This window comes from Bos indicus, chromosome 26 (assembly GCF_029378745.1).
Source record: "Bos indicus isolate NIAB-ARS_2022 breed Sahiwal x Tharparkar chromosome 26, NIAB-ARS_B.indTharparkar_mat_pri_1.0, whole genome shotgun sequence".
Taxonomy (NCBI): Eukaryota; Metazoa; Chordata; class Mammalia; order Artiodactyla; family Bovidae; genus Bos; species Bos indicus.
In genome coordinates this window covers 20,817,474-20,842,873 of record NC_091785.1, presented here as the reverse complement: position 1 = coordinate 20,842,873, position 25,400 = coordinate 20,817,474, and the positions used below count along the sequence as shown (strand labels likewise).

The 25,400-nt window shown below is 40.4% G+C and overlaps 1 protein-coding gene across 3 annotated transcripts in view; it reads left to right on the top strand.

Annotated features, from left to right (window-relative positions):
- DNMBP (dynamin binding protein) overlaps positions 1-25,400 on the top strand; it is a 117,115-nt gene that overhangs the window by 3,886 nt on the left and 87,829 nt on the right. Inside the window, exon 2 of one of the 3 annotated variants that reach the window (XM_070780628.1) lies at positions 3,791-3,861. The exons of the other annotated variants lie outside the window; for them this stretch is intronic. The gene's annotated coding sequence lies outside the window, so the exon portion shown is untranslated. The remainder of the gene's footprint in view (positions 1-3,790; positions 3,862-25,400) is intronic. 3 annotated transcript variants of the gene reach the window in all.

Genomic DNA, 25,400 nt, shown 5'->3' with positions numbered 1-25,400 from the left:
CATTCTGCCGTGATCCCTTTAGTCCTCTGCTGATCCCTGAATTTTTCCCTTCCTGCTTGAAAAAGGATGAAAAGCTGTTACTCATCAACAAAGCTGGCAACCACAGTTGCTTTTGTTGTTAGGAAAGTTGGAAACTTAGGGGAAGGAAACAATTCTAATTTTGTTTTCATCACAGGTCATTTGAATTCTTCTTTTTTAACACGCAAGGAGCCTAAAAGATGTCTTTTTTTTTTTTTTTTTTCCCTTATCTTCCTCCCTGGATTTTAGTTGGTGATGATGCATTTCATTATGCTTTCCCACCCACCCCGAGTACTGTTTTTAAGGTCCTCCTGTGTTTCTACATGTACATCTAATTCTTTGCTTCTGAATGCTGTATTATGTCCCATGCTCTGTGCATGTGTGAACCACAATTTTGCTTGTCTCCTCTCTGTGTAATACATCCTCAGGTTGTCCCTACGTCCTACCACCACAAATATTGCTGCAGTGAGCATCTTCATACCTGTCCACTTCTAAAACTGTGTAATAGAAGTGTGGGGTATACACTTAGAAGGGAATCACTGGGTCATGGGCTTTCAGGTCCTGAATTTGATCAGACTGTGCCAGATGCCTGCCCACAATAGCTGTACCAATCTCTCCTGCCAGAAGTGTTTGAGGGGTCTTATATCATGTCCCAACCACCACTCAGCTTTCTCTCGGTCTCCATCTTTTGTAATCTCATAGGGGCAAGGTGGTATCTTGTCGTTTTCATTTGTATTCTTTGGTTACTAATGATTATAAAGATCTCTTATACATATAGTTTTATCTATAAATTACTGATTCCTGTCTTAGCCCATTTTCTCTTGAAGTTACTGTGTTGTTGCTGTTGACTCGTGGAAGACAGTTTATAGATGTTTATTCATCATCACTTTGTAGATGTTTTCTCATATGTTAATTTTGTCTTTGTTGTCCTTTTATCAATAAAAATTCTTTTTTTAATAAAAATTCTTAATTTTAATGAAATAAGTAAATTCTTTGGCTTATATCTTATGCTTTTAGAGTTTTAAGAAGGCCCTGCCAGTCCCCAAGTTATTGCTATTCCTTTAATTTGTCTAGAGTCCACATTACACATGAGTTAGATAGGGATCCAGCCCTATTATTCTCCATTTAATGAGCCAGTTTTTTCCAGTAACATATCCAAAAAACCCATCATTTCTTTCATTACATTGTGATACTCTCTTTCTCCTGTATGGTTTCCGTGGATACACTAGTCTATCTCTAAGCCTCTTTTTTGTTCCATTAGTTTGTCAGTTCTTGCTCTGTTTTTTATTGCTCTAATTTTATTACAGTGATTTGGCAATACAACCTCATGAATGGCACAGCAAGTATCCCATCTCTTTTATTTTTAAATTTATTTAGCTACTCTGGGGTCATTATTTTTCCATATAACATTTGCAGTATGTTTATCAAGTTCCTCAAATTTTTTGAGAAATTTTTATTGGGCTTACCTTGAATTTATAAAGTATTTGAGAGAGGCTTAACATCTTTTTGATATTAGCTTATTTCATTCAGAAGTATGGCATGTGTCTCTTCATTTATTCAGCTCAGTTTTTTTCCAGAATTTTTGTTTTACTTGGAAATGATTTAAAACTAACAGAGGAATTCTAAGATTAGTACAAAGAGCTCCTGTATATCCCTTACCTAGATTCATATTGCTGTATTTGCTTTATTACTCCCTGTCTACATTTCTCTGCCATTTGTTCTTACCCATTTGAGTTATTAGTTGCAGACATCATGACCCTTTACGCCTAAATACTTCATCAGCTCATCTTTAAGTCCCATATTAGAACTTTCAAGTTTTCTCCATAAAGGTCTAAGAGGATATTCTTGGCTAAATTAATTTCTGAATACTGAATAATAGTTTTGTTACTATTGTGAATCATGTGTATTTCTATTACTGTTGGCTATTGGTAGTTTAAGAGAAATGGTATTGATTATTGTAAGTTAATCTTGTATTTTGCAGCCCGGCTTCACTGTCTTATTCAAATAGTCTGCTGTTTTCTGTTGTTTCTTTTCCCCATAATTATGTCCTTTGAAAATACTGATAGTTTTGTTGTTTCCCATCCTTGTATTTCTTGTTTATCTTTCCTTTACAGCCTTGACCAGAACTTCCAGAACTATGTCAAAAATGTTGCTATGTTAGTGAACATCTTTGTCTTGTCCTCACTCTTAAGGAGAATTAATCTAAAGTTTCCCGATTTCATATAATGTTTGTTTTAGGTTTTAGGTGTACCTTCATCAGGTTATCCTGGAGAAGGGAATGGCAACCCACTCCAGTATTCTTGCCTGGAGAATTCCGTGGACAGAGGAGCCTGGCGGGCTGCAGTCCATGGGGCCACAAAGAGTTGGACACGACTGAGAGACTCACACTTTTGTTAGGTTAAGGTATTCTCCTTTAGGTACTCCTGGTTTACTGAGCATTTTCATCATAAATGGGTATTAAGCCTTGTCAAATACTTTTCAGGATTTGTCTCTAAAGAAATAAGATGGCGTCAGGAGGCTGCAAACCAAAATCTAAGCTGAGCTTTAGCTTCAAGTATAAGAAGATTAATAAAAGTCGGTATTTCTGAACACTGCATATATAAATTTATGGTAAACATATCACAATTCCAATATAAGCTTATTTCACTGTTATGTCATCGTTTTCCTCCTGCTTTAAGAGTGAGAATTTAAAAAGCTGGTGTGAAGGATGAGAGCGCCATATTCAGCATAACTGAAGTCATCAGCATGATTGTAAATATAAGATATGTAAAATTATAGTTTCCTTGCTCTGTGGATCAGTCTCTGCTCTGGGTATAAATCTCACCTAAGTATATCTCACAGAATATTGAGATGGTTCAGCAAGTAGCTCTTTAGCAGCCATAACTGCTAGAGTGTTGGGCAGTAGATTCTCAGGGCCATCTCTTTGGTACATGATTGTTTTTTTTTTTTTTAAGCTAGCTGTTTTTTCTTAATTATAAAAATTATGCCTCTTAATTGTAGAAAATTTGCAAATAGAAAAGGAAATCTTTGATCCTGCCTTTTAGAATAAATCCCTGTTAAACTGTTTCTCTCTCTGGTCTTCTTTGGGGAGTAGGTATGGGGGGCTTACTTTTTGGAGGAGGAGAATTCACCTAATGTTGGGCTATATAATTTTGCATCACCCCTCCTTTTTCAGGTTTAGGCCATTAGCTTTTGTTTGTCTTGCTTTGATTGATATTCTGGAAAAAAAAAAAAGCTGTAAGAAAGATATGATTCGTTTATAGAGGCAGGGTTATAGCTTGCTGATGACTTGGACATTTCTAACAGGCTGGGTCTGAGTGCACAGACAGCCCGGCCTCATTACCAGAGTATGGAGAAGTCATAGTCCATCTGCCAGCAGACGGAAGACTAGCTTGAAGGAGAGGAGGAATCTATTTGATGTCACTCTGCTTCAGTTCAGTTAGCACCTTCCTTGTTTAGAACACATTTGCATTTATCTTTCAGAAAATAAAAAGTATGGAGGAAATAGTTGTAATTTACTTTCTTTTGACTCTGAAATAAGCCCAAAATATTGTCTTGTTTCCCTAATCACCTTCTGCTAGTGTGAGGTGAGGGAGTGTGGTACTAAATTGCTGGAAGTGACAGAATTTTTTAACATTCTTATCAGCTGATAGATTCAGTATCCAATGCCCTCCCCTCCTCACTCCTCATTCCTTCACCCTGCTCTTTTTCATTTTGCTGAGATACCTGTCACTTCCTCAGATCTTGTTGTCTGCCTTCCCCATCCCTCCAGGAGGAAGTTCTTCAAGGACAGGAACCTGTTTTGTGCACTGATAAATCCCAAGCACCTTTGAGCCTTGCCTGGTACGTAGCATGCCCTCAACAGATGGAACCCATAAAATGAGTCAATCTGTAAGGAGGCAGCTGTGTGTTACAGCGAGGGAAAGTCTTAAGGGAGAGGTAAGGGAAGACAATTTTCTTAGCCTCATGGGTTCGATAAACTAGTAGAGTCCCCGTTTCCTGCTTGACCTTTTAAGTGTTTCTATCAACCCAGCCACAGAGTTAATTTCTCTATATCTGTTTTAGCCACTCTGTGGTTTTTGAAAGTGGAGTGTGTCTGTGTTGCTGACAAGCACATGGCGGGAGTAGGGCTGCCGAGAGAATAGTCCGTGCTGACGTGGGCTCATAGGTTCCGGGCCCAGCACACACTCTGCGTTGTTTTCATGAGGTGATTGATTCTCTTAGGACAAATGATCTGCCCCATCAGCAAAAAAAGTTGCAGTGGATGTGCCGAGTGGCACTGAATGCCCAGTGTCACACCCCATGCCCTCCCCCTTTCTAGTTTATTCTTCCTCCCTTCCCCAGCCATGCAGAAACCTTTTGGCATCTCTGTTGTTTCTGGATGTGATTCAGGATTGTTATGATGAACAGTCATGCTGCATATACCTGGTCACTTAATATAAAGCAAGGCTCAATCATATTAAATAGCATTCTGTAGGGTGCTAAGAGAGAAAAAAGGAGGGGGGGGTTTGACACAAAGACACCATAATGCTGTCCTGGAGGCCAAGGCTGTAGACCCATCTGTCTTGTATAGAGCATTGTTTGAGTCCAGGTCCTGAAAAATACCACTTAACCATTATTTTTACCTACTATTATTCTACTGGTTGACACATTACCTGGCCCTCAAATCTGATCCAAACTGTCCATGTATATTCTAATTCCACGTCCCTATTTCTACTTCAATCAGATCTCTCTCTCTTTCCTATAGCAATGAGGATAGCAATAAGTATATTATTATAATTATGAATATGTCTTGGGGTTCACTGCTGCTGCTAAGTCGCTTCAGTCGTGTCCGACTCTGTGCGACCCCATAGACGGCAGCCCACCAGGCTCCCCCATCCCTGGGATTCTCCAGGCAAGAACACTGGAGTGGGTTGCCATTTCCTTCTCCAATGCATGAAAGTGAAAAGTGGAAGTGAAGTCGCGCAGTCGTGTCCGACTCTTCGCGACCCCATGGACTGCAGCCTACCAGGCTCCTCTGTCCATGGGATTTTCCAAGCAAGAGTACTGGAGTGGGGTGCCATACTAGGAGTCTGAATTTAAATGAAGGGAAAGGAATTTAAAACAACAACAATAATGTACTAACAGTGGCTAATATTTTAGCCAGTCATAGTCCTAACTGCATTTTTATTTAATCTTCAGAACAATTTTATAAGGAAGATCAGATCAGATCAGATCAGTTGCTCAGTCGTGTCCAACTCTTTGCGACCCCATGAATCGCAGCACGCCAGGCCTCCCTGTCCATCACCAACTCCTGGAGTTCACTCAGACTCACGTCCATCCAGTCAGTGATGCCATCCAGCCATCTCATCCTCTGTCATCCCCTTCTCCTCCTGCCCTCAATCCCTCCCAGCATCAGAGTCTTTTCCAGTGAGTCAACTCTTCGCATGAGGTGGCCAAAGTACTGGAGTTTCAGCTTTAGCATCATTCCTTCCAAAGAAATCCCAGGGCTGATCTCCTTCACAATGGACTGGTTGGATCTCCTTGCAGTCCAAGGGACTCTCATGAGTCTTCTCCAACACCACAGTTCAAAAGCATCAATTCTTCGGCGCTCAGCCTTCTTCAGAGTCCAACTCTCACATCCGTACATGACCACAGGAAAAACCATAGCCTTGACTAGACAAACCTTTGTTGGCAAAGGAATGTCTCTGCTTTTGAATATGCTATCTAGGTTGGTCATAACTTTTCTTCCAAGGAGTAAGTAAGCGTCTTTTAATTTCATGGCTGCAGTCACCATCTGTAGTGATTTTGGAGCCCAGAAAAATAAAGTCTGACACTGTTTCCACTGTTTCCCCATTTATTTCCCATGAAGTGGTGGGACCAGATGCCATGATCTTCGTTTTCTGAATGTATAAGGAAAGTGCTATTGTAAGCCTCATTTTGCATTTGGAGAAACTCAGGTACAAGTTGGTTAGGAAACTTGCCCTAAAGTTTTTAATGCTGTTAAGTGATAGAGCAGGAAATCAAACACCTGTTTTTCTCCAGCACCCACTGTCTTAACCAGCATGCCATAGCAGGTCTCAGGTAAGTGGCTGCCTGAAGACCAGGAATGACCTACACAGTCACATGGTTAGTGATGATTGTCCTTTTTTCATGTTCACCACACTACTCACTGGAGTGAGGTGTAGGGGGACTGGGAGGAGTCTGCAGCGGGGACTGGCTGGGGAGTTTCTTCCCAGATCCTGTGTTGACTCTGCAGACAGAAACGAATAGCACCTCAGAAAGGGAGAGGCTCTGAAACTACCCATCCAGCTTGCGTTCTCTGGCTTTTTGACCTTTTCCTAAAAATAATAATTTCCTAATAATTAATAATATTTGAGATTTGCAAAAAATGAATAAAGAACAATACAACAAATGTCCCATGTATCCAACACTCAATTTAAGACGTAGAAAGCTGAGTTGGTTTGTGTTCCACCTCCCTTTGCCCTTTTTAAGATTCTCTGGTTCTAGTGACTTAGAAGGAAAAATAAAAGAATTGCATTTTATTTACATATGGCAGCAGTACCATTACTGTCACCTAAGAAAAAGCACTAGTCATTCCTTAATATATAATCAGGAAGCTAGTCAATGTTCAGAATTTCTTCCATTTGTCTCTGTTTCTTAAACAGTTGATTTGTTTGAATTGGAATCCAAGAAATGGCACCCATTGCATTCAGCTAATATATTTCTTAAGTAGTTTTTAATTGATAAGTTCCCTTTCCTTTCATTTTCATTTTAAGTTTTGATTACAGTTTATTTTGTTAAAGTGTTTTGTCATATAGTTTCCCACATTCTGGGTTTTTTGAATGGCTATGATGCAACCTTATTGCCCAATTGCGAGTTAATTTACACTTTTAATCTGTCAGTCACTTTTGGAGGTTCCAAGTTATTCAGTCTCCATAAATAGAAAGGGTTCACTGACCCACATACAGCTTGGTCTGGTCCAGAGGTCGTTTCCGAGGAGTCTTCCAAAATGTTCCAGGTGATAGGGAATGACATAATCAGCAGCAGATATCTCTAAAAAACATTTTGCCGCATAAGGAATTTTATAGCTTCTCTTTGGCAAGGAATTTTCATGGTCGCTAGAGTCAGAGAAGGGAAGGGAGAAGCGAGTGAGTGGTCTGGTTTTCTTCTTTCAGACCGTGTCTGTTGCTTTAAGGATTTCTGGGGCTCAGTGCCAGAACTTCCTTGGGATATTATTGTCTTATAGTTTAGATCTGCTTATCAGGAAACAGAATCCCTGAAGGGTCAGTTAAGAGGAGAATGAGTTTACATTAAAATCAGACCTTTGTTAGTGCCTGTTGGGGTCTTGTGTTTTATTCCTGAGCCGCTAGCCAGACTGTAGAGCATAATACTAATGTGTATGGTCTTCACACCTATAGTGTTTATTATCTGTTCTTTATGCTGCCACTGTCTAGATGTCGTTCAATAATTATAATATGTGGACCGCTGTAGACATGAAGAAGTCCAATTTTGTTTTATTTTTCTTTTAGTCTTGTTGCCTTGACCCACTAGTCAACTGTAATAGTTCTACAGGGTAATTAGTCAATATTAAAAAGAAAGAAAATTGTTGAAGTGTGAAGCAATATTTGGCTTTATTTATCTGGTGGTTCAGATGGTAAAGAATCTGCCTGCAATGTAGGAGACCTGGGTTTTATCCCTGGGTCGGGAAGATCCCCAGGAGAAGGGGATGGCAACCCACTCCAGTATTCTTGCCAGGAAAATCCCATGGACAGAGGAGCCTGGCAGGCTGCAGTTTGTGGGGTCAAAGAGTCAGACACAGCTGAGCGACTAACACTTCACTTTCATCAATATTTAGTGGCTTGATGACTGTTAAAAAAAAATCTCAATGTCAATATTTTCATGTAGTTTTAAAGCCCAACAATTAATAAAACCAAGACTAAAAATCTAACATAGAATAAGGACATTTAATGCGTTTGTTACAGTACTGCTTACACTTTCATTATGAACTTAACTTGCTATCTTAAGAAGTTTGCTTTAATTAAAGGCATTGATAACAGTAAATTACTGGAAATCTTTGTGTTAAATTTTACCAATATATTCAAATTTTATTCTTATATTCCATATAAGAATGGAATCAGAAGTCAGACCTGGTCAATATTCTCTTCTGGTGACTCCAAATGCTTAAAAACTGAAGTATAATTATTCACAACAAAAGTGTCAACCAGAGGTGGTTTGCTAGTTATGGATTGTTCTTCCTTGCAGTGATCAGTTTAACAAAAATAAACACTTCCTATTTACCATGGTCACAGATAGCAACAGCATACACAGGCGATAGTATGATTGAAAAGCAGTCTGTAGATGTGTTGTATTAATACGTGTTACAACGTAGTTCCTCGCAGTGAACTGCCAGTATTTTGATGAGGCTAGAGTTTGGGGAGTGTGGTGGGTGGAGGGTGTCCAGAAATGAGGCCAAACATATGTGTGGGAACCAGATCACGATGAGCTCTGTACGATTTACAAAGGAGTTTCAGATACTTCTTATCAGTGATGGATGAGAAACTCTTTTGAACTTCAAGCCGTAGAGAATTATGAGAGTTTGTAGTTAAAAAAGATAATCCTAGTGCAGTGTAGAAAATAGAACAAAGGGACATAAGACTGGTGGGTAACCATTTAGGAAGCTATTGCCATAGTCCCAAAGACGAGATGATGGGAGAAAAAAGACAAGTAGGGCAGGGGCAATCTCAAACTGAAAAATGTCAAGTCAAAGAACAATTTTTAAGAGGTATATGAGTTTGAAGGACTTGACAATAGTGTTAATGTTTTTCCTGGAAATAGAGGATACTTTTTTAGAAGGTTTTTAAGACATTAGTTTTTTGTTGTTTTTTTTTTTTACATTTATTAAAAGATTAATTTGGGGAACTGGCTCACAGGATTATAGAGACTAAGAAGTTCCATGATCTGCTGTCAGCCAGGTAGAAACCCAGGAAAGTCAGTAGTATAGTCCTAGCCTAAGCTGAAAGGCTTGAGAACAAGGAAGTGCTGATGGTGTAAGTTCCGTAGGATATTTAATTAATTTCATATTCCTCTTCTATCCCTGGAAGGCATTTGGCAAGGTTTTCTTAGACCCATAGGCAAGGATCTCTTAAGTAAAACTGCTGCCAGATCTTTGTGGGATGTAGAACTATGTAGGTCACTTAGAGTTTAGGGTAGAGGGGGATGTCAATTGCTTTGTCCTTGTGACCAGTAACCACAAAGAGTCACATTACTGCCCCTTCCTTTGAAAGAGACGAGCAATTTTGAGCAGTTGGCCCCACCTAGAAGTTGCTGCCTCATCTTTAATATTGTTATCATCAGTATGAGCGATGATAACATTCCTCCTCTCACTTCATTATCATCATCACCATCCTCATAGCTGACATTTACAAAATGTGCGAGGCTTTACTGTTTACCAGGAAATGTATTAAATGTTTTACCAACATGATCAAATGTATTTATCTATCTTTGGCTGTGCCGGGTCTCTATTGCTGTGCAAGGGCTGCCTCTAGTTGCAGTGAGTGGGGTGCGCCTGCTTCTCTCTGCGGTGGCTTCTCGTTGCAGAACATCAGATCTAGAGCACCTGGGCTCAGTAGTTGTGCATGGGCTCAGTTTGCCCTGTGGGTTTTGGGATTTTCCTGAACCAGGGATCGAACCCTTGTCCCCTGCATTCGCAGGTGAATTCTTAACCACTGATCCACCAGGGAAGCTCCCTACATGATCAAACTTAATCCTCATAACACGCCATAAAATAAATTACTATTGTTATCTTCAGTTTACAGATGAGGAAACAAAAGTTCAGAGTGGTTAAAGTAACTTGCCCAAGGTCACATAGCAAATGCAGAACCAAAAACTGAAACTAATTCTCTGACTTAAATGTGAGCTCTTAGCTGTTATGAATATATTTATTACTTAATAGAATTTAGAAGGGAAAATGATTTCTCTTTTTAAATTTATTCCTTTATGTAGCCATGCCCTAGAAAGTTCACATAATCAAACACTGTATTACCCACCCTCCATCTGCAGCTAATAGTGGGAATAAAACATAAATACATTTTTAATACATAAAATACAGGAAAAACTTGAAGGACAGTCAGATCAGATCAGTCGCTCAGTCATGTCCAACTCTTTGCGACCCCATGAATCGCAGCACGCCAGGCCTCCCTGTCCATCACCAACTCCCGGCGTTCACTCAGACTCACGTCCATCGAGTAGTGATGCCATCCAGCCATCTCATCCTCTGTTGTCCCCTTCTCCTCTTGCCCCCAGTCCCTCCCAGCATCAAAGTCTTTTCCAATGAGTCAACTCTTTGCATGAGGTGGCCAAAGTGGAGCATAAATAGGGAAGCTATTTAAATTTCTGACTTTTTTCAAGGCAAGATATCCATGTATGCCTTCACTATTTTTAGCCTGAAATATGGCAGTTTCTAAAACAAGAGATACACTCAGTTTTTAAAATTGAGACATAATTCACAAACCACGAAATCCCCCCTTTTAAAGTATACGATTGAGTGGGGTTTTTTTGGGTGTTTTACACATATGTGCAACCTTCACCACTGTCTAGTTCCAGAACATTTCCTCGCACTGGAAAGAAACCTTGTGTTCTTTAGCAGTCAGTCATTCCCCACTTCTTTCTCCTGAGACACTCGTTTTAAAACCCATTAAATGCCAAAAAAACATCCTAAAGCTATGACAAGGATTTTGAGAATATCTGTCCATAGGCTTGCTGTCTAATGCAGATGATGATGAGAGCAGCAGCAGCAACAGTCATAATAGCAGCTGACCCCTGTATAATGCTTACTGCGTGTAAGGTACTCTTCTAAGTGCTGTATTTACATTAACTCATTTAAATTTCTATGAAGCAGGTTCTGTCACTAAACCCATTTTCTAGATGAGGAAATTAAAGCACAGAGAAGTTGAGTAACTTGCCTCAAATCACGTAACCTTAACATGGGGTGGAGCTAGGAGGTAAATCCAGATAGTCTGGCTTTGTGATCTGTGCTCTTAATTATTGTGTTTTAAGTTTCATATTTATATTTGAAAATCATATAAAGACCTTGAACCATGATAAGTGAAAGAAGCCTGTCACACAAGACCACCTATTGTATGACTCCATTTGTATGAGATGCCTAGAGAAGGCAAATCTTTCTGTCTAGAGAGAAAGTAGATTACTGGTTGTCTGGGGCTGGGATGGATGGGGAGATTTTTGGAGACAAATGGAAAGTGACTGCTAATGGGTATGGAGTTTATTTTTGAGATGATTAAAATGTTTTAAAATGGATAGTGGTCCAGGTTGCACAACTCTGGAAATTTACTAAACCCATTGCATTGTACACTTTGGATTAATTCTATAGTATGTGAGTTGCAACTCAATGAAACTGTTTTTTTTAAATGATGTGAAGATAAATGACCTGGATGATTTGCCTTGGAATACCTTTTTGTCTTTATCTGGGGAAAAAAATACACACATTTGTGTTTGGGAGTGCTCAAATACTTAAAACCTGTTCTAATTCTAACCATTATACTTGCTTATTCAAACATTTCAGGTGCTCCCAAGTACCTAAAATCAAAGCCCAACCTTTCTAATGTGGAAGTGAGTCCTGTGAGATCCTGTAAGCTCTGTGTGAAAGAGGAACATGATCATTGGGAATGTGAATATACATTTTGATATATAATTTCAATTAGTTCAGTGTGTTAAGTTATCCATTCTGCAACTATTTATGGAGGGCCTGCTATGTACCAAGCAGTGCTCTAAATGCTCAATATACATCAATGCATAAAACAGACAAAAAGGATCCCTGCCCTATAGAGCGTGTAGTGGATAAGGACTAATTCTGTAGACTTCATAGAGGAGGTACCATGAGCTGGATCTTAGAAGATAATAGTTTATTCAGAAAATAAGAGTTATGCATGTTTGATGGAAGAGGGACATGCTCAGCTGATCCAGTCAAAAAAACTAACATCACATTTTGTCTTTTTTTTTTTTGGCTGTGCAACAGATAACTTCAAAATCTCAATGGCTTGTTACAGCAACCATCGATTTTTTAATAGCCCTTGAGAGGGCTGAGATTTGTAGGTCCGAGTAAAGGAGTAGAGACAGCAGCAAATGGATATAGGAGCAGGAATCTTCTTGGGGATTTATCTCAGGTCTTTGGCCCAGGGCAAGCCTCGGTGAGGCCTGATGCAGTGGCTTCTGTGGGGCTAAGAGCTGATCAGAGATACCCGAGGGTGCATGTTGCTCAGAAATACTGGATTTCTAGTCGAACCAGAGTTGAGAGACCTTGATGAGCACTTAAGACATTCATCTGAGACCCCAGAGGGAAAGATATAACCCATTGTGTGATGACTGAAATGATAGATTTAGCACATGAGGAATTTAAAGCAGCTAATGTAAATAAGCCATAATGAATAGATAGGGACCTTCAAAGTGTGGTTGCTGAAATTAAGATTAACTGGATGGATTTAAGAGAGCAAGAGCAGTGCTGCAGAATAAAGGGGCCAGTGAACTATAAGGCAGATAAATAGAAGTTATCCAAGCTGAAATGCAGAGGGAAGAAAGACTGGGGACAGGAGAGAACAGAACTGTAATGACAGTGAGTTAATATCAACTAGTTTAATATATGTCTAATTGGAATCTCATAAAGAGAGGAAGAAAGATGGAGAAATAATGACCAGAATTTCCCCAAATTTAATCAAAAACATCAGCTTATATATTCAAAAATCTCAATGAACCTCAAACTGGGTAAATAAGACTGTACACCTCAACACTTTGTCGTCAGATTACTGAAAACTAAAGACAGAGAAAACTCTTAAGAGTAGAGAAAAAAGGTATTACAGGGGAATGAAGATAAGAATGACAGCTGACTTCTCATCTGAAATAGGCAGAAGATAATGGAACAACATCTCTAAAATTTGAAAGAAGAAAAATAAAACCACCAATCAAAATACTGTACTAACCAAAAAAATCTTTCCAAAATGAGAGTACAATTAAAATGCTTTCAGATAAACTAAAGTTGAGCAAACTTGTTGTCAACAGACTTATACTGTAAGAAATGCTAAAAGATATTCTTTAGGCTGAGAGGAAATGATATTGGAAGGAAACTCAGATCTGTGGAAAGGGATGAAGAACACAAGAAGTGGTAATTGTACAGGCAAAAGTGAAAGACCTTTTGTTTAAGGACAACTCATTGTTTATAACAAAAATGGCATTGTATTTTGGGGTTTATAATATACTACATTAATTATCTATCGTGTAACAAATTTTCTCAAAAATTAATGGCTTAAAACACTATAAATACTTATTATCTTACAGTTTCTGTGGGTTGGGAATTCAGGAGTGGCTTAGCTGGGTGTTTCTTGCTCAGAATGTGTCATGAGTTGCCATCAAGAGGTTGCTGGGGGCTGCATTCATCTGAAGGCTTCGCTGGGACTCTAATCTCCTTCCACGATGCTTGGTCACATGCTTGCTGGCAGGAGGCCCCAGTTTTTCACTGTGTGGGCTTCTCCATAAGACTGCCTGAGTGTCCTCACAATCTAGTCTTGGGAATCACACACTTACTACCACTGTATTCTGTGGGTTAGAAATGAGTCACTGGTATGGCCCACACTCAGGAGGAGAGGAAATAGGGAGCAGTATCAAAAAATTTTGAAATCTGCTTTAAAGCTACCACAAATATCTATGGCAGCAGTAACACAAAGTAGAAATAATGTATATGGCAGCAGTAACACAAAGGACAGGATGGTGTGGTAAATGGAATTCTTCCATTATGTAGTTCATATGTTGTACGTGAGTGAAGTCGCTCAGTCGTGTCCGACTCTTATACGACCCTATGGATGGTGGGTACCAGGGGTACCATGGTAAATCCATGGGGTTTTCCAGGCAAGAGTACTGGAGTGGGGTGCCATTTCCTTTTCCAGGGTATCTTCCTGACCCAGGGATCGAACCCAGGTCTCCCGCATTGCAGGCAAGGCTTCAGCAGTATGTGAACCGTGAACTTTCAGATGTTCAAGCTGATTTTACAAAAGGCACAGGAACCAGAGACCAAATTGCCAACATCCACTGGATCATGGAAAAAGCAAGAGAGTTCCAGAAAACCATCTCTTTCTGCTTTATTGACTATGCTAAAGCCTTTGACTGTGTGGATCACAATAAACTGTGGAAAATTCTGAAAGAGATAGGAATACCAGACCACCTGATCTGCCTCTTGAGAAACCTGTATGCAGGTCAGGAAGCAACAGTTAGACCTGGACATGGAACAACGACTGGTTCCAAATAGGAAAAGGAGTTCGTCAAGGCTGTATATTGTTACCCTGCTTATTTAAATTCTATGCAGAGTACATCATGAGAAACGCTGGGCTGGAAGAAGCACAAGCTGGAATCAAGATTGCCAGGAGAAATATCAATAACCTCAGATATGCAGATGACACCACCCTTATGGCAGAAAGTGAAGAGGAACTCAAAAGCCTCTTGATGAAAGTGAAAGAGGAGAGTGAAAAAGTTGGCTTAAAGCTCAACATTCAGAAAACTAAGATCATGGCATCTGGTCCAATCACTTCATGGGAAATAGATGGGGAAACAGTGGAAACAGTGTCAGACTTTATTTTGGGGGGCTTCAAAATCACTGCAGATGGTGATTGCAGCCATGAAATTAAAAGACGCTTACTCCTTGGAAGGAAAATTATGACCAACCTAGATAGTATATTGAAAAGCAGAGATATTACTTTGTCAACAAAGGTCTGTCTAGTCAAGGCTATGGTTTTTCCAGTGGTCATGTATGGATGTGAGAGTTGGACTATAAAGAAAGCTGAGCGCCGAACAATTGGTGCTTTTGAACTGTGGTGCTGGAGAAGACTCTTGCGAGTCCCTTGGACTGCAAGGAGATCCAACCAGTCCATCCTAAAGGAGATCAGTCCTGGGTGTTCATTGGAAGGACTGATGTTGAAGCTGAAACTCCAGTACTTTGGCCTCCTGATGCGAAGAACTGACTCATTGGAAAAGACCCTGATGCTGGGAAAGATTGAGGGTAGGAGGAGAAGGGGATGACAGAGGATGAGATGGTTGGATGGCATCACCGACTCAATGGACATGAGTCTGGGTAAACTCCGGCAGTTGGTGATGGACAGGGAGACCTGGAGTGCTCTGGTCATGGGTTCGCAAAGAGTCGGACATGACTGAGCGACTGAACTGAAGACTGGAAAGTTTTTTTGTTTTTAAATTTGTCTTTATTTTTGGCTGCACTGGGATTTTGTTGCTTTGCGCAGGCTTTCTCTCGTTGTGGCAAGTGGAACTACTTTTTATTGCAGAGCAGTTCGGTAGCTCAGTTGTGTCTGACTCTTTGCGACCCCATGGAATTCAGCATGCTAGGCTTCCCTGCCATCACCAACTCCTGGAGCCTACTCAAACTCTTGTCCATCACATCGGTGATGCCATCCAACCATCTCATTCTCTGTCGTCCCCTTCTCCTCCCGCCTTCAATCTTTCCCAGGATCAGGGTCTTTTCCAATGAGTCAATTCTTCGCATCAGGTGGCCAAAGTACTGGAGTTTTAGCATCAGCACTTCCAGTTAATATTCAGGACTAATTTCCTTTAGGATGGACGGGTTGGATGTCCTTGTAGTCCAAGGGACTCTCAAGAGTCTTTTCCAACACCACAGTTCAAAAGCATCAGTTCTTTGGCACTCAGCTTTCTTTATATTCCAACTCTCACATCCATACATGGCTACTGGAAAACCATAGCTTTTACTAGACGGACCTTTGTTGGCAAAGTAATTAATGTCTCTGCTTTTTATTTTATTTACTTTTTTTTGTCTCTGCTTTTTAATATGCTGTCTACGTTGGTCATAGATTTTCTTCCAAGGAGCAAGCGTCTTTTAATTTAATTTCATGGCTACCGTCACCATCTGCAGTGATTTTGGAACCCAAGAAAATAAAGTCTGTCACTGTTTCCATTGTTTCCCCATCTATTTGCCATGAAGTGATGGGACCAGATGCCATGATCTTAGTTTTCTGAACGTTGAGTTTTAAGCCAACTTTTTCAGTCTCATCTTTCACTTTCATCAAGAGGCTCTTTAGTTCTTCTTTGCTTTAAGGAACAAAAAATAGGGCAAATAGAAACAAATGCTGTATCAATAATTACTTTAAATGTATATAGCGACTGTCTGAAAGAGATGCACTTTAGAAATTCAGAGAAAGACAAATAACTGTGATCTCACTTGTACATGGAATCTTAAAACAAAGAAAAATGCCAGACTCATAGGAAAAGAGAGTAGAGGGGTTTTCCTGGTAGCTCAGTGGTAAAGAACCTTCCTGCCAATGCAGGAGACATGGGTTTGATCCCTGGATCGGGAATATCCCCTGGAGAAGGAAATGGCAACCTACTCCAGTATTCTTGCCTGGGAAGTCCCATGGACAGAGGAGCCTGGTGGGCTGTAGTCCATGGGATCTCAAAGGAGTTTCACACGACTTAGAGGCTAAACAACACAACACACGAAACTGCTGCTCCCTCTTTCCCATGGTCCTTGGATGCTGGCACTGCGTAGAATGACCTAAAAATCTCTTACCCTGAGAGTGGTCTTGGTTATTTTTAACTCCAACTGCATAATTTCTTTCCTCCCTAGTTTTCTTTCTCAGAATCTTTAGTTTTCTAAATTCCTTTCCTGGTTCTTTCTTCCAAAAATCAAGAATATTTTATACTCTGAATATCTGAAGGGCAGAGAAGCGCCTTTTCTTTTAAATCTTCTTTAGCCAAAAAACAAGCCTATGCTTGAAAGAGATAAGGAAAGGAAAAAAGATGCTTACCTTGCAGATCTCTGTGCTATTTATCCTCATAGCTTAGGTTAATAAATTTTCTAGACATCTCCTGGAAACTGTCCTAAAAACTGCCTGTTATCACAAGTTTGTTTTGCTCCTTGTTAGCAGCAGCTTCACCCTGAAGTTTCACTTTGTAGTTTCAAATTAATCTGTACTCTACAGCTGCTGTGGATTGTGTTATCTGGGCATTTATTGTATAGACAGCATGTTGGAGCTGTTAATTTTAATGTATCACTAGGCTGCTTAGCTCAGAGATGTCCAGTGTATATACTTATGAGTCAGTGATTCTTAAATTTCATAGTTGAGATTCATACAGGATTTAAGAAATGAAAATCTGAGCGAGTACTTAAGGAATTGTTAGGTTGACCCATTTGAAAAATTAATGTAATTTTTACAATTATTGTAAATTTCCTCAAATTTGGTAATTCTAAAATATTAATCTTGGGACCTTCTTCCACCAGTGTGGTTTGTCGAAAAAGACAAATTTGATGTAGAGATATATAAGCAATTTTAAAAATAACTAAAAAGGAAGGAAAATATCAGCTTAATTTGGGGGTGGAGTGTGGAATCCTTTAAGTTAGTTGAAACAGGTGTCCAATAAGAGTCAGTCCTGAAGCTTTCTTTCTTTATTTAATTTACTTAATTTTGTTTTGGTTGTGCTGGGTCTTTGTTGCTGCCAGAGGGCTTTTCTCTACTTCCAGTGAAAGTGATCGAACTGGTGTCTCCTGCATTGCAGGCGGATTCTTTACCAACTGACCTATCAAGGAAGCCTGTAGTGAGCTGGAGGCTCCTCTTTGTGGTGGAGCACGGGCCCTAGGCACCTGGGCTTCAGTAACTGTGGCATGTAGGCTCGGTAGTTGCAATTTGAGGGCTCCAGAGCAGGGGCTCAGTAGTTGGGGCACACGGGCTTAGTTGCCCTGTGGCATGTGGGATCTTATCTTCCCAGACCAGAGATTGAAGCAAACCAGTGTTTCCTGCATTGCAAGGCAGATTCTTCTTCTTCTTTTATTACTTATTATTTATTTATTTGTTTGGCTGCACTGGGTCCAACCTAGACAGCATATTAAAAAGCAGACATTGCTTTGCCAACAAAGGTCTGTCTAGTCAAGGCTATGGTTTTTCCAGTAGTCATGTATGGATGTGAGAGTTGTACTATAAAGAAAGCCGAGCACTGAAGAATTGATGCTTTTGAACTGTGGTGTTGGAGAATACTCTTGAGAGTCCCTTGGACTCCGAGGAGATCCAACCAGTCCATCCTAAAGGAGATCAGGCCTGAGTGTTCATTGGAAGGACTGATGTTGAAGCGGAATCTCCAATACTTTGGCCACCTGATGCGAAGAACTGATTCTTTTGAAAAGACCCTGGTGCTGGGAAAGATAGACAGGAGAAGGGGATGACAGAGGATGAGATGGTTGGATGGCATCACCGACTCAATAGACATGAGTTTGGGTAAACTCTGGGAGCTGGTGATGGACAGGGAGGCCTGGCATGCTGTGGTCCATGGGGTCTCAAAGAGTCGGACACAACTGAGCTACTGAACTGGACTGGGTCCTAGTTGCAGCATGTGGGATCTAGTCCCCAACCAGGGATTGAACCTGGGCCCCCTGCATTGGGAGCACAGATTCTTAACCATGGGGCCACCAGGAAGTCTTTGAAGCTTTCTTAATTTAAATTTTGTCTTTTGTCAAAAGAAATTAGAACTATTTAGATGTTTGAGATGAGAACTATTCCGTTTAAATCCCGAAGAGGACTGAAGGGCCCTTCCATGATTGGTGGAAACTCTGATCTGTGTCCTGTTCCATCTGCTGAGGTTGTTGCCTTCCAACTTGGGACAGGTTTGAAATAAAAAGTAATATACCCTGTAAGACAGTTTATGATAGCAGATTCCTTTCCTTTTCTACCCTCATTTCTCTGATCATCCCTCCTACGTCAGAGCAGGCTTTTTATTTTTTCTTACAGTCCAACATTACATAACATGTTTCGCAAAGTGTGTGTTGTGAATCAGGGCTGCTGCCATCAGGAGAGCACAGTGGGTTGGAGGAAGATACTTGATTGAGGACAGCTGGCCCAGGCCATGCTGCTCAGCCTCATGGGGGCCACCATGCTCAAGATGGGTTCTACTTTTCCCCTTCATCTATTGCTGGTTATTTGAGTAACCACCTGGCAGTGACCGCTGACCTTCTGTCCGAAACGAGCTCTGGTGACATAAACCAGAGGAGGAAGTGATGTTTTCCTAGCTTCTCTCATTTCCTTCCTGAAACAGATTTAAACTTCATTTTCTGACACCTCTCACCCTTTCGCCCGGAAGAAAGAGCCTGTTCTTATTAGTCCTGTATTGCCAAGAATAAAAGAACTGTGCACTTGCTTTTGAGGTTAAAGATTACTTTTCATTGCTTGGATTTGAAATTTTGAAAATAGATTTCCATTCTCCGAAACTGACATTTTATGGAGAGTTCAGTTTCAGGACATAAGGAAATTTCCAGATGCTCAGGCAAACGTATACCTTTGCAGGAACCTATACTGGAGAGTCCCGCCAAAGGGGACCGACCCTCTCCCAGCTCTTCTCAGGTCAGCAAAGATGTACCTGAGCTCCTGCAGCACACCCACTTTGTAGGAGCAAACAGGAAAGGAAGAGAAACTATCTTCCAGTTCAGGAAATCTCTTCAGAAATTTGATTCTGAAAGTTCAGAATTTAGACTTCTGCTCTACACTGGGCAGTGTTAGGAAGAGCATGCAAGGTGTCATCAGTGCTGTTTGAAAGAACAGAGCACCTTCTCACAGCTCTCACACATCGTGTCCTACTCTTCTAGGACACAATGGATTGTGAAATAGATTGCTCAGAATTTCAAAGCAATTTGGAGTCTGGGCCCATGCACCAACTCTGTCAACAGTGGGGTGTTTTTTTGAAGGGTGGGTGCACAGGAACCCAGGCATTAGTCTTTTTCTAAATATATTTTAAGCCTTTATCTCTTTTATCTCTCACCTAGATTTAGGATGGTAGATTTAGGAAACTATGGTTTCCTGTATTTTCTCTCTCCATTTTTTCATGCATAGTTCTCATAAACTCAGAAGGATCCTTTTGGGCATATATCTGTCAGGGGCTTAGCAGAATGTAGAAGGCATACTCAAATCGGGTAATTTGAGGAGGTCCCACTTGGAACAGACAGATGTAGGCAAAATACTGGAGAGTTGTACTGTACCCCAGAGATAGCCAGTGAGCCACCCAGGCCTCAAGGGGCAGAAAACTGGGTCGTTACCTGACTCTTTTTCTTTTTCAGCTTCCTTATATTAGCTGTGGCCTTTAGTAGAATGACATAGCCAAGCCAACTCACAGCCCAGCTGGAAAAGATGCATGGGAATAAACACCCAACCTCACCATCCCTCTGCCTTCAATTTCCTACTGGTGATGCCCATTGGCTGAACCAAACTGGAAGCCAGAGGCAAGGGAACACCTTGATGCAGTTCTTGTGGGTCAGCCTCATGGAGCATAGAGCAAGGTGGAGGAGGGGAGGACAGATAGACCTAGAAGGGGAAATGGAAGACACCCAACCCTGGCTTTAATGTTCAGTGTTCTCAGTCTGTCCCAGGTTTGATATCAATATCTAAGAATCCGCCTGCAATGCAGGAGACCCTGATTCGATTCCTGAGTCAGGAAGATCCACTGTAGAAGGGATAGGCTACACACTCCAGTGTTCTTGGGCTTCCTTCATGGCTTAGCTGGTAAAGAATCTGCCTGCAATGTGGGACACTGGGGTTCTATCCCTGGATTAGGAAGATCCCCTAGAGAAGGGAATGACTACCCCCTCCAGTATTCTGGCCTGGAGAATTCCATGGACTGTATAGTCCATTGGGTCGCAAAGAGTCAGACATGACTGAGCAGCTTTCACTTTTTTTCACTTTTCTGTCAGGGGAAAAGTTTGTCATCTCAGGAGATTTTCTTTTAATGAAGTATGTCCAGACTTGTAGATATGTTGCTTGTCAGCAATTATTGAAGTTTACTAGGCCTTCTTCTACATTCTCTTGCATCTTATGACATAGCTTTTTAAAAAGCTTTGTTATGATAAATACATATATATGTGCGTGTATGTAAAACATAGAATTTACCATTTTGCCATTTTTAAGTGTACAGGTCTGTGGCATTAAATCTATTTTGTTGTGCCACCACCATCATCATCTATCTTCAGAACCTTTCCATGGTCACAAACTGAAACTCTGTACCCATTTTCCTTCCCCTCACCCCCCAGTAACCACCTTTCTACTTACTGTTTCCATGAGCTTTACTACTGTTGATATATCATATAAGTGAAATCGCACAGTATTCGTCTTTTTGTGACTTAGCATTATGCTCAAGGTTCATTGATGTTGTGGTATGTGTCAGAATGCCCTTTTTAATAATACTCCATTGTGTGTATATACTGCATTTTGTTTACCTGTTCTTTTGATGGCCATACAGGTTGCATGATACACTTTTTTAAGTGTTATTTTTATTTCTGGATGTGTTTTCGTTAATACTGAATACATTCACTCTCATGGCTGCAACTTTTACAAGTCCAGCCTGATCTCTCACAGAACTGCAAGGTGATAAAAGAACAAGGGAGCTGAAACATGAACAGTGGATGTGGGCTTGAGCAAGAGAGAAGGGCATCATCTGGAGGCAGTTTAAATGTGTGGAAAGACAGTGGAGTCTACCATGGATAAAAGAAACAGCATGTAAACAAAGGGATGAGTTTTGGACAGAAAGTGCTTTATGGGAGCAGAGAGCCTTTTGATTGGTTAGGAATGCACAAGGACTATTTATGAATAAGTGGAGTGAGAAACAGTTAAAAAAATACATATATATAAAGTTTGACCCCAAAAAACGTGTGCTGTGCCGGAGAAGTTGAATTAAAAAGGAGTTCTTGGCTGGATTGACTCAGTCTTTAATATAGTAAAATGTCCCTCCAAGAGAGCAATATGGCATATAGCCTTCCCCAGGTTTATAGTGACCAAAGAGCTCTTGCATTTGGGGACAATATGATTAGTGTCCTCAGCATGTTTTGGGGAAATGATGGGGACTAAGCCAAGTTTCCAGGAGTTGGTGATGGACAGGGAGGCCTGGCATGCTGGGATTCATGGGGTCGCAAAGAGTCGGACACAGCTGAGCAACTGAACTGAACTGAACTTGGGTGCAGGAACTACAGCTCACCTCAGAACATCTTGAATGTTCCTTGGTACATCAGAGAAGTAACACTGGATAGAGAGATTGCTGCCAAGGTCTTTAGTCCATTGAAAGTGTTAAAATATCCTTAGTGAAAGTCACTCAGTCGTGTGCGATTCTTTACAACCTCAGGCTGCTTGATCCATGGATTTCTTCAGGCCAGGAATACTGAAGTGGGTTGCCATTTCCTTTTTTTGCTTCCCTATGGACTATAGCCTGCCAGGCTCCCTCCACCAAAAAAAAGAAAAATCACTGCAGATTTATGAATCAATTGTCTGCGTTATTGATCTCTTTCTCATGGAAAGAAGCCTGTTTCCTTATTGGATAGTGGTTGGGTTATCTACAGAGTCTTATTTTGTCCTGTGTAGGGTAGGTACTTTGGGGTAAGAGTTGAGTTGCTTAGGACAATAGAGGAGAGTTTAAATGTTCCTGTTAGTCACCAACAGAATTAGAGAATAAATATTTAAAGAAAATTGGGTTAAAGAGTCATCAACTGATTAGCCTACCCAGCAGAGCCAGATTTTCAGCCTGCGTGGGAATTTGATGGACTCCATTTGGCTTGACTAAAATTTGTTGAGTATGTGAATGCATTATAGAGAGTAGGAAAATCTTGTAAATTCTTAAGCAACTGTGTAATGTGTAAAAATTGACCGTTTAAAAGATTAACCAGGTTCACTGACAGATTAGTGAGGAGAAAAATTGTATCTTTAGCTAAAAAGAGAGGAAAATGTTACTTCCCCAAATGAAAATGCATTAACAAATAATAAACTCTATTTAAGATACATGCTAAAGTATTGGGGAAAATATCTGTAATATATTTTGAAATACATCAAAGATAAAATGAAAAATGAATATTTGAAATACATCAAAACATAACAAGGATTGAAAAATGGGGAGCTCGATGGTATGTGACAAAGTGCCCGCAGTAACATGTTAATGGTAGACTCTACGTGGTGGGTGTCAGCTTCTTTCAGCTTGGCTGTTTGAAAAATTTCATAATAAAATGTTGGAGAACTAAAGAGAGGAAAATGGAAATTTAGTAATTTTGAAGGAAGAACCAGTGAGATGTAAGAGAATTAATAACATTTACAGTAAAAAGTACCTGGGCATTGGAGTCAAATAGACTTGAGTTCTGGTTTAGCTTTGCGTCCGAGAGTTAAGTATGTTGTTTAGTGGTGCCACTGGGATTTGAAGCCAGGGACACTGACTCGAGCACCTTGGTCTCCACCTTGCAGTGTGGTGATGGTACAAGCTCCTGGCTCAGTGTCTGGCATGTGATAAATTCTTAAATGGTAGCTGCTGCGGTTAGTGTACTGTCTGGATTATAGAGGATGAAGAAGTATCAGATTCTGATGTTTGACATCAGATTCTAAGTCTGAAAGACTTATATGACACTGTTACTCAAGCTGGAAGATAAAACTATTTGTGGAGAAGAGATGGTTAATTTAGTTTCAGATAAGTGGAAGTAGAGATTTTGATATGAACAGTTCCTTGTATTTTCCTGAAGTTCAGTAAATCATTTGCTCACCAAAAACTACTCACTGAGCATTGCTCTAGACCAGTGAACAAAACAAACAAAAATCTCCTCCCTCATAGGGTTTTATATCCTATGAGGGTTTGAAGAATGAAGGGTCTCTGCGTCTCCTATGCAGAGTGACTCTGCAAAGGTGGAGAGACAGGCATTCACCAGCAAGAGGAGAAACGCTTTCATAGCAAACTTTCTGATGTCCCAGACATTATGCCATCCAGGCATTTATTTCCTCTGCCTTCTCTCAGGCCCATCTGCATTCTGATTTCCAATGTATTAATAGTTCTTTTTTGCTTCCATCTGAAGTTGGTGAAACAGTTTATGTGTAAACTAGTTATGATAAAGGTTCAAAATATTTTTTGGCCATACTGCACGGCAAGCAGGATCTTAGTTCCCCAACCAGGGATTAAACCCAGGCCACGACAGTGAAAGCGCCTAGTCCTGACAACTGGACCCTAGGGAATCCCAGTCCTGGCTTCTAAAATGGCCCAGACAGAAACAATAATTGTTGCTTTTCATAGTGTGTACAGAGAAGACAGATGAAATTCACGCTATTCTACATAGAACAGAGGACATAAAGACCTCCTTTCTGGTCTCACCCACGAATCCTGTAGTTTAGCCAGGCTCTGACTGCAGCGCTCTTCCAGGGTGTGTATTCATTAGCGATTACGCACTCCTTCCAACAGGGTAGGAGGTCAGTCAGTACAAGTATTTATTGAGCCAGACCCTCCTCTGCTTCTGAGTCATTTTCTGGTAGAGCAGGAAGGTTCTCGAGGAGAAGCTTTAACCCTTTCAGCTCCCAAAGGTTACTCCTCCATGGAACAGGGTAGCTCTCTAAGTCACCCTCTGGGGCTTATGCTAATTCTCTCCATGATATTTTAGATAATGAGGTATATATTTAGTCTGATAGACGAAATTTGAGAAAAGATAGTAGTAGGAAAAGGAAAATAATATCTACCTTGGCTCAACCTTGAGTTGTTTTAATAATATATAGATGGTTAAGGATTTTGCAAAATATTGTTTGTTTTAGGGGAAAGAAATATTTTTGACACCACCCTTATGTGGAAATCTGACATCTGGCAACTTCAGCTGTCTGGAAGACAGCCAGAAACTAAGAAAGGGGCCTCAGAGCACATAAAAAATAACTGTTGAAGGACTCTAGCACTACCACATGTACTGTACCACTGCAGAAGAGCTTGTTAGCCTCTTATTTGGAGCACGGTTACTTTTTATTTATCTAGAAACTTGTAATAATTTTGGTGGTGTGTGTGTGGTTCCCTGCCACTCCCAGCAGATTATAAACAACGATCTAGAAAGACGCAGAAAAGTTGACAGAGGAGATAAACTGAAGGCAGAGCAAAGGCTGACATTACAAGAGAAAAACCTAAAACTTACATAGCACTGGTACTATGTGTCACAGAAGAAATGGTCTTAATAACGAGCTTATTATTAAGTTAGTGTTTAGTGTGTTTTCTGGTAATGCCAAGGATGTATGTTATGCGCCTAGGTTTTAAACATGGTCAAAGTTAATCATGTTTGAGATGTTGATATAGTAAATTATATAGTGTTTATATACTTGAAATATCACATTCTCTGATGATGCTATATCGTTGACAGATTTAGTCTTGTAGATGATTATGGAAATGATGTTTAATAATAACTGCTAACATTTATTGAGCACCTACTGTATTCCCCCTGTCCCAGGTGCTTTCACACTATTAGCATACTGGTTATGGATTTGAAGACAGGCAGATCTGCGTTCCTGTTCCATGTCTGACTTACTATGTGACCCTGGACAGATTACATCGTCTTTCTGAGCTTGCAGAATGGGAAC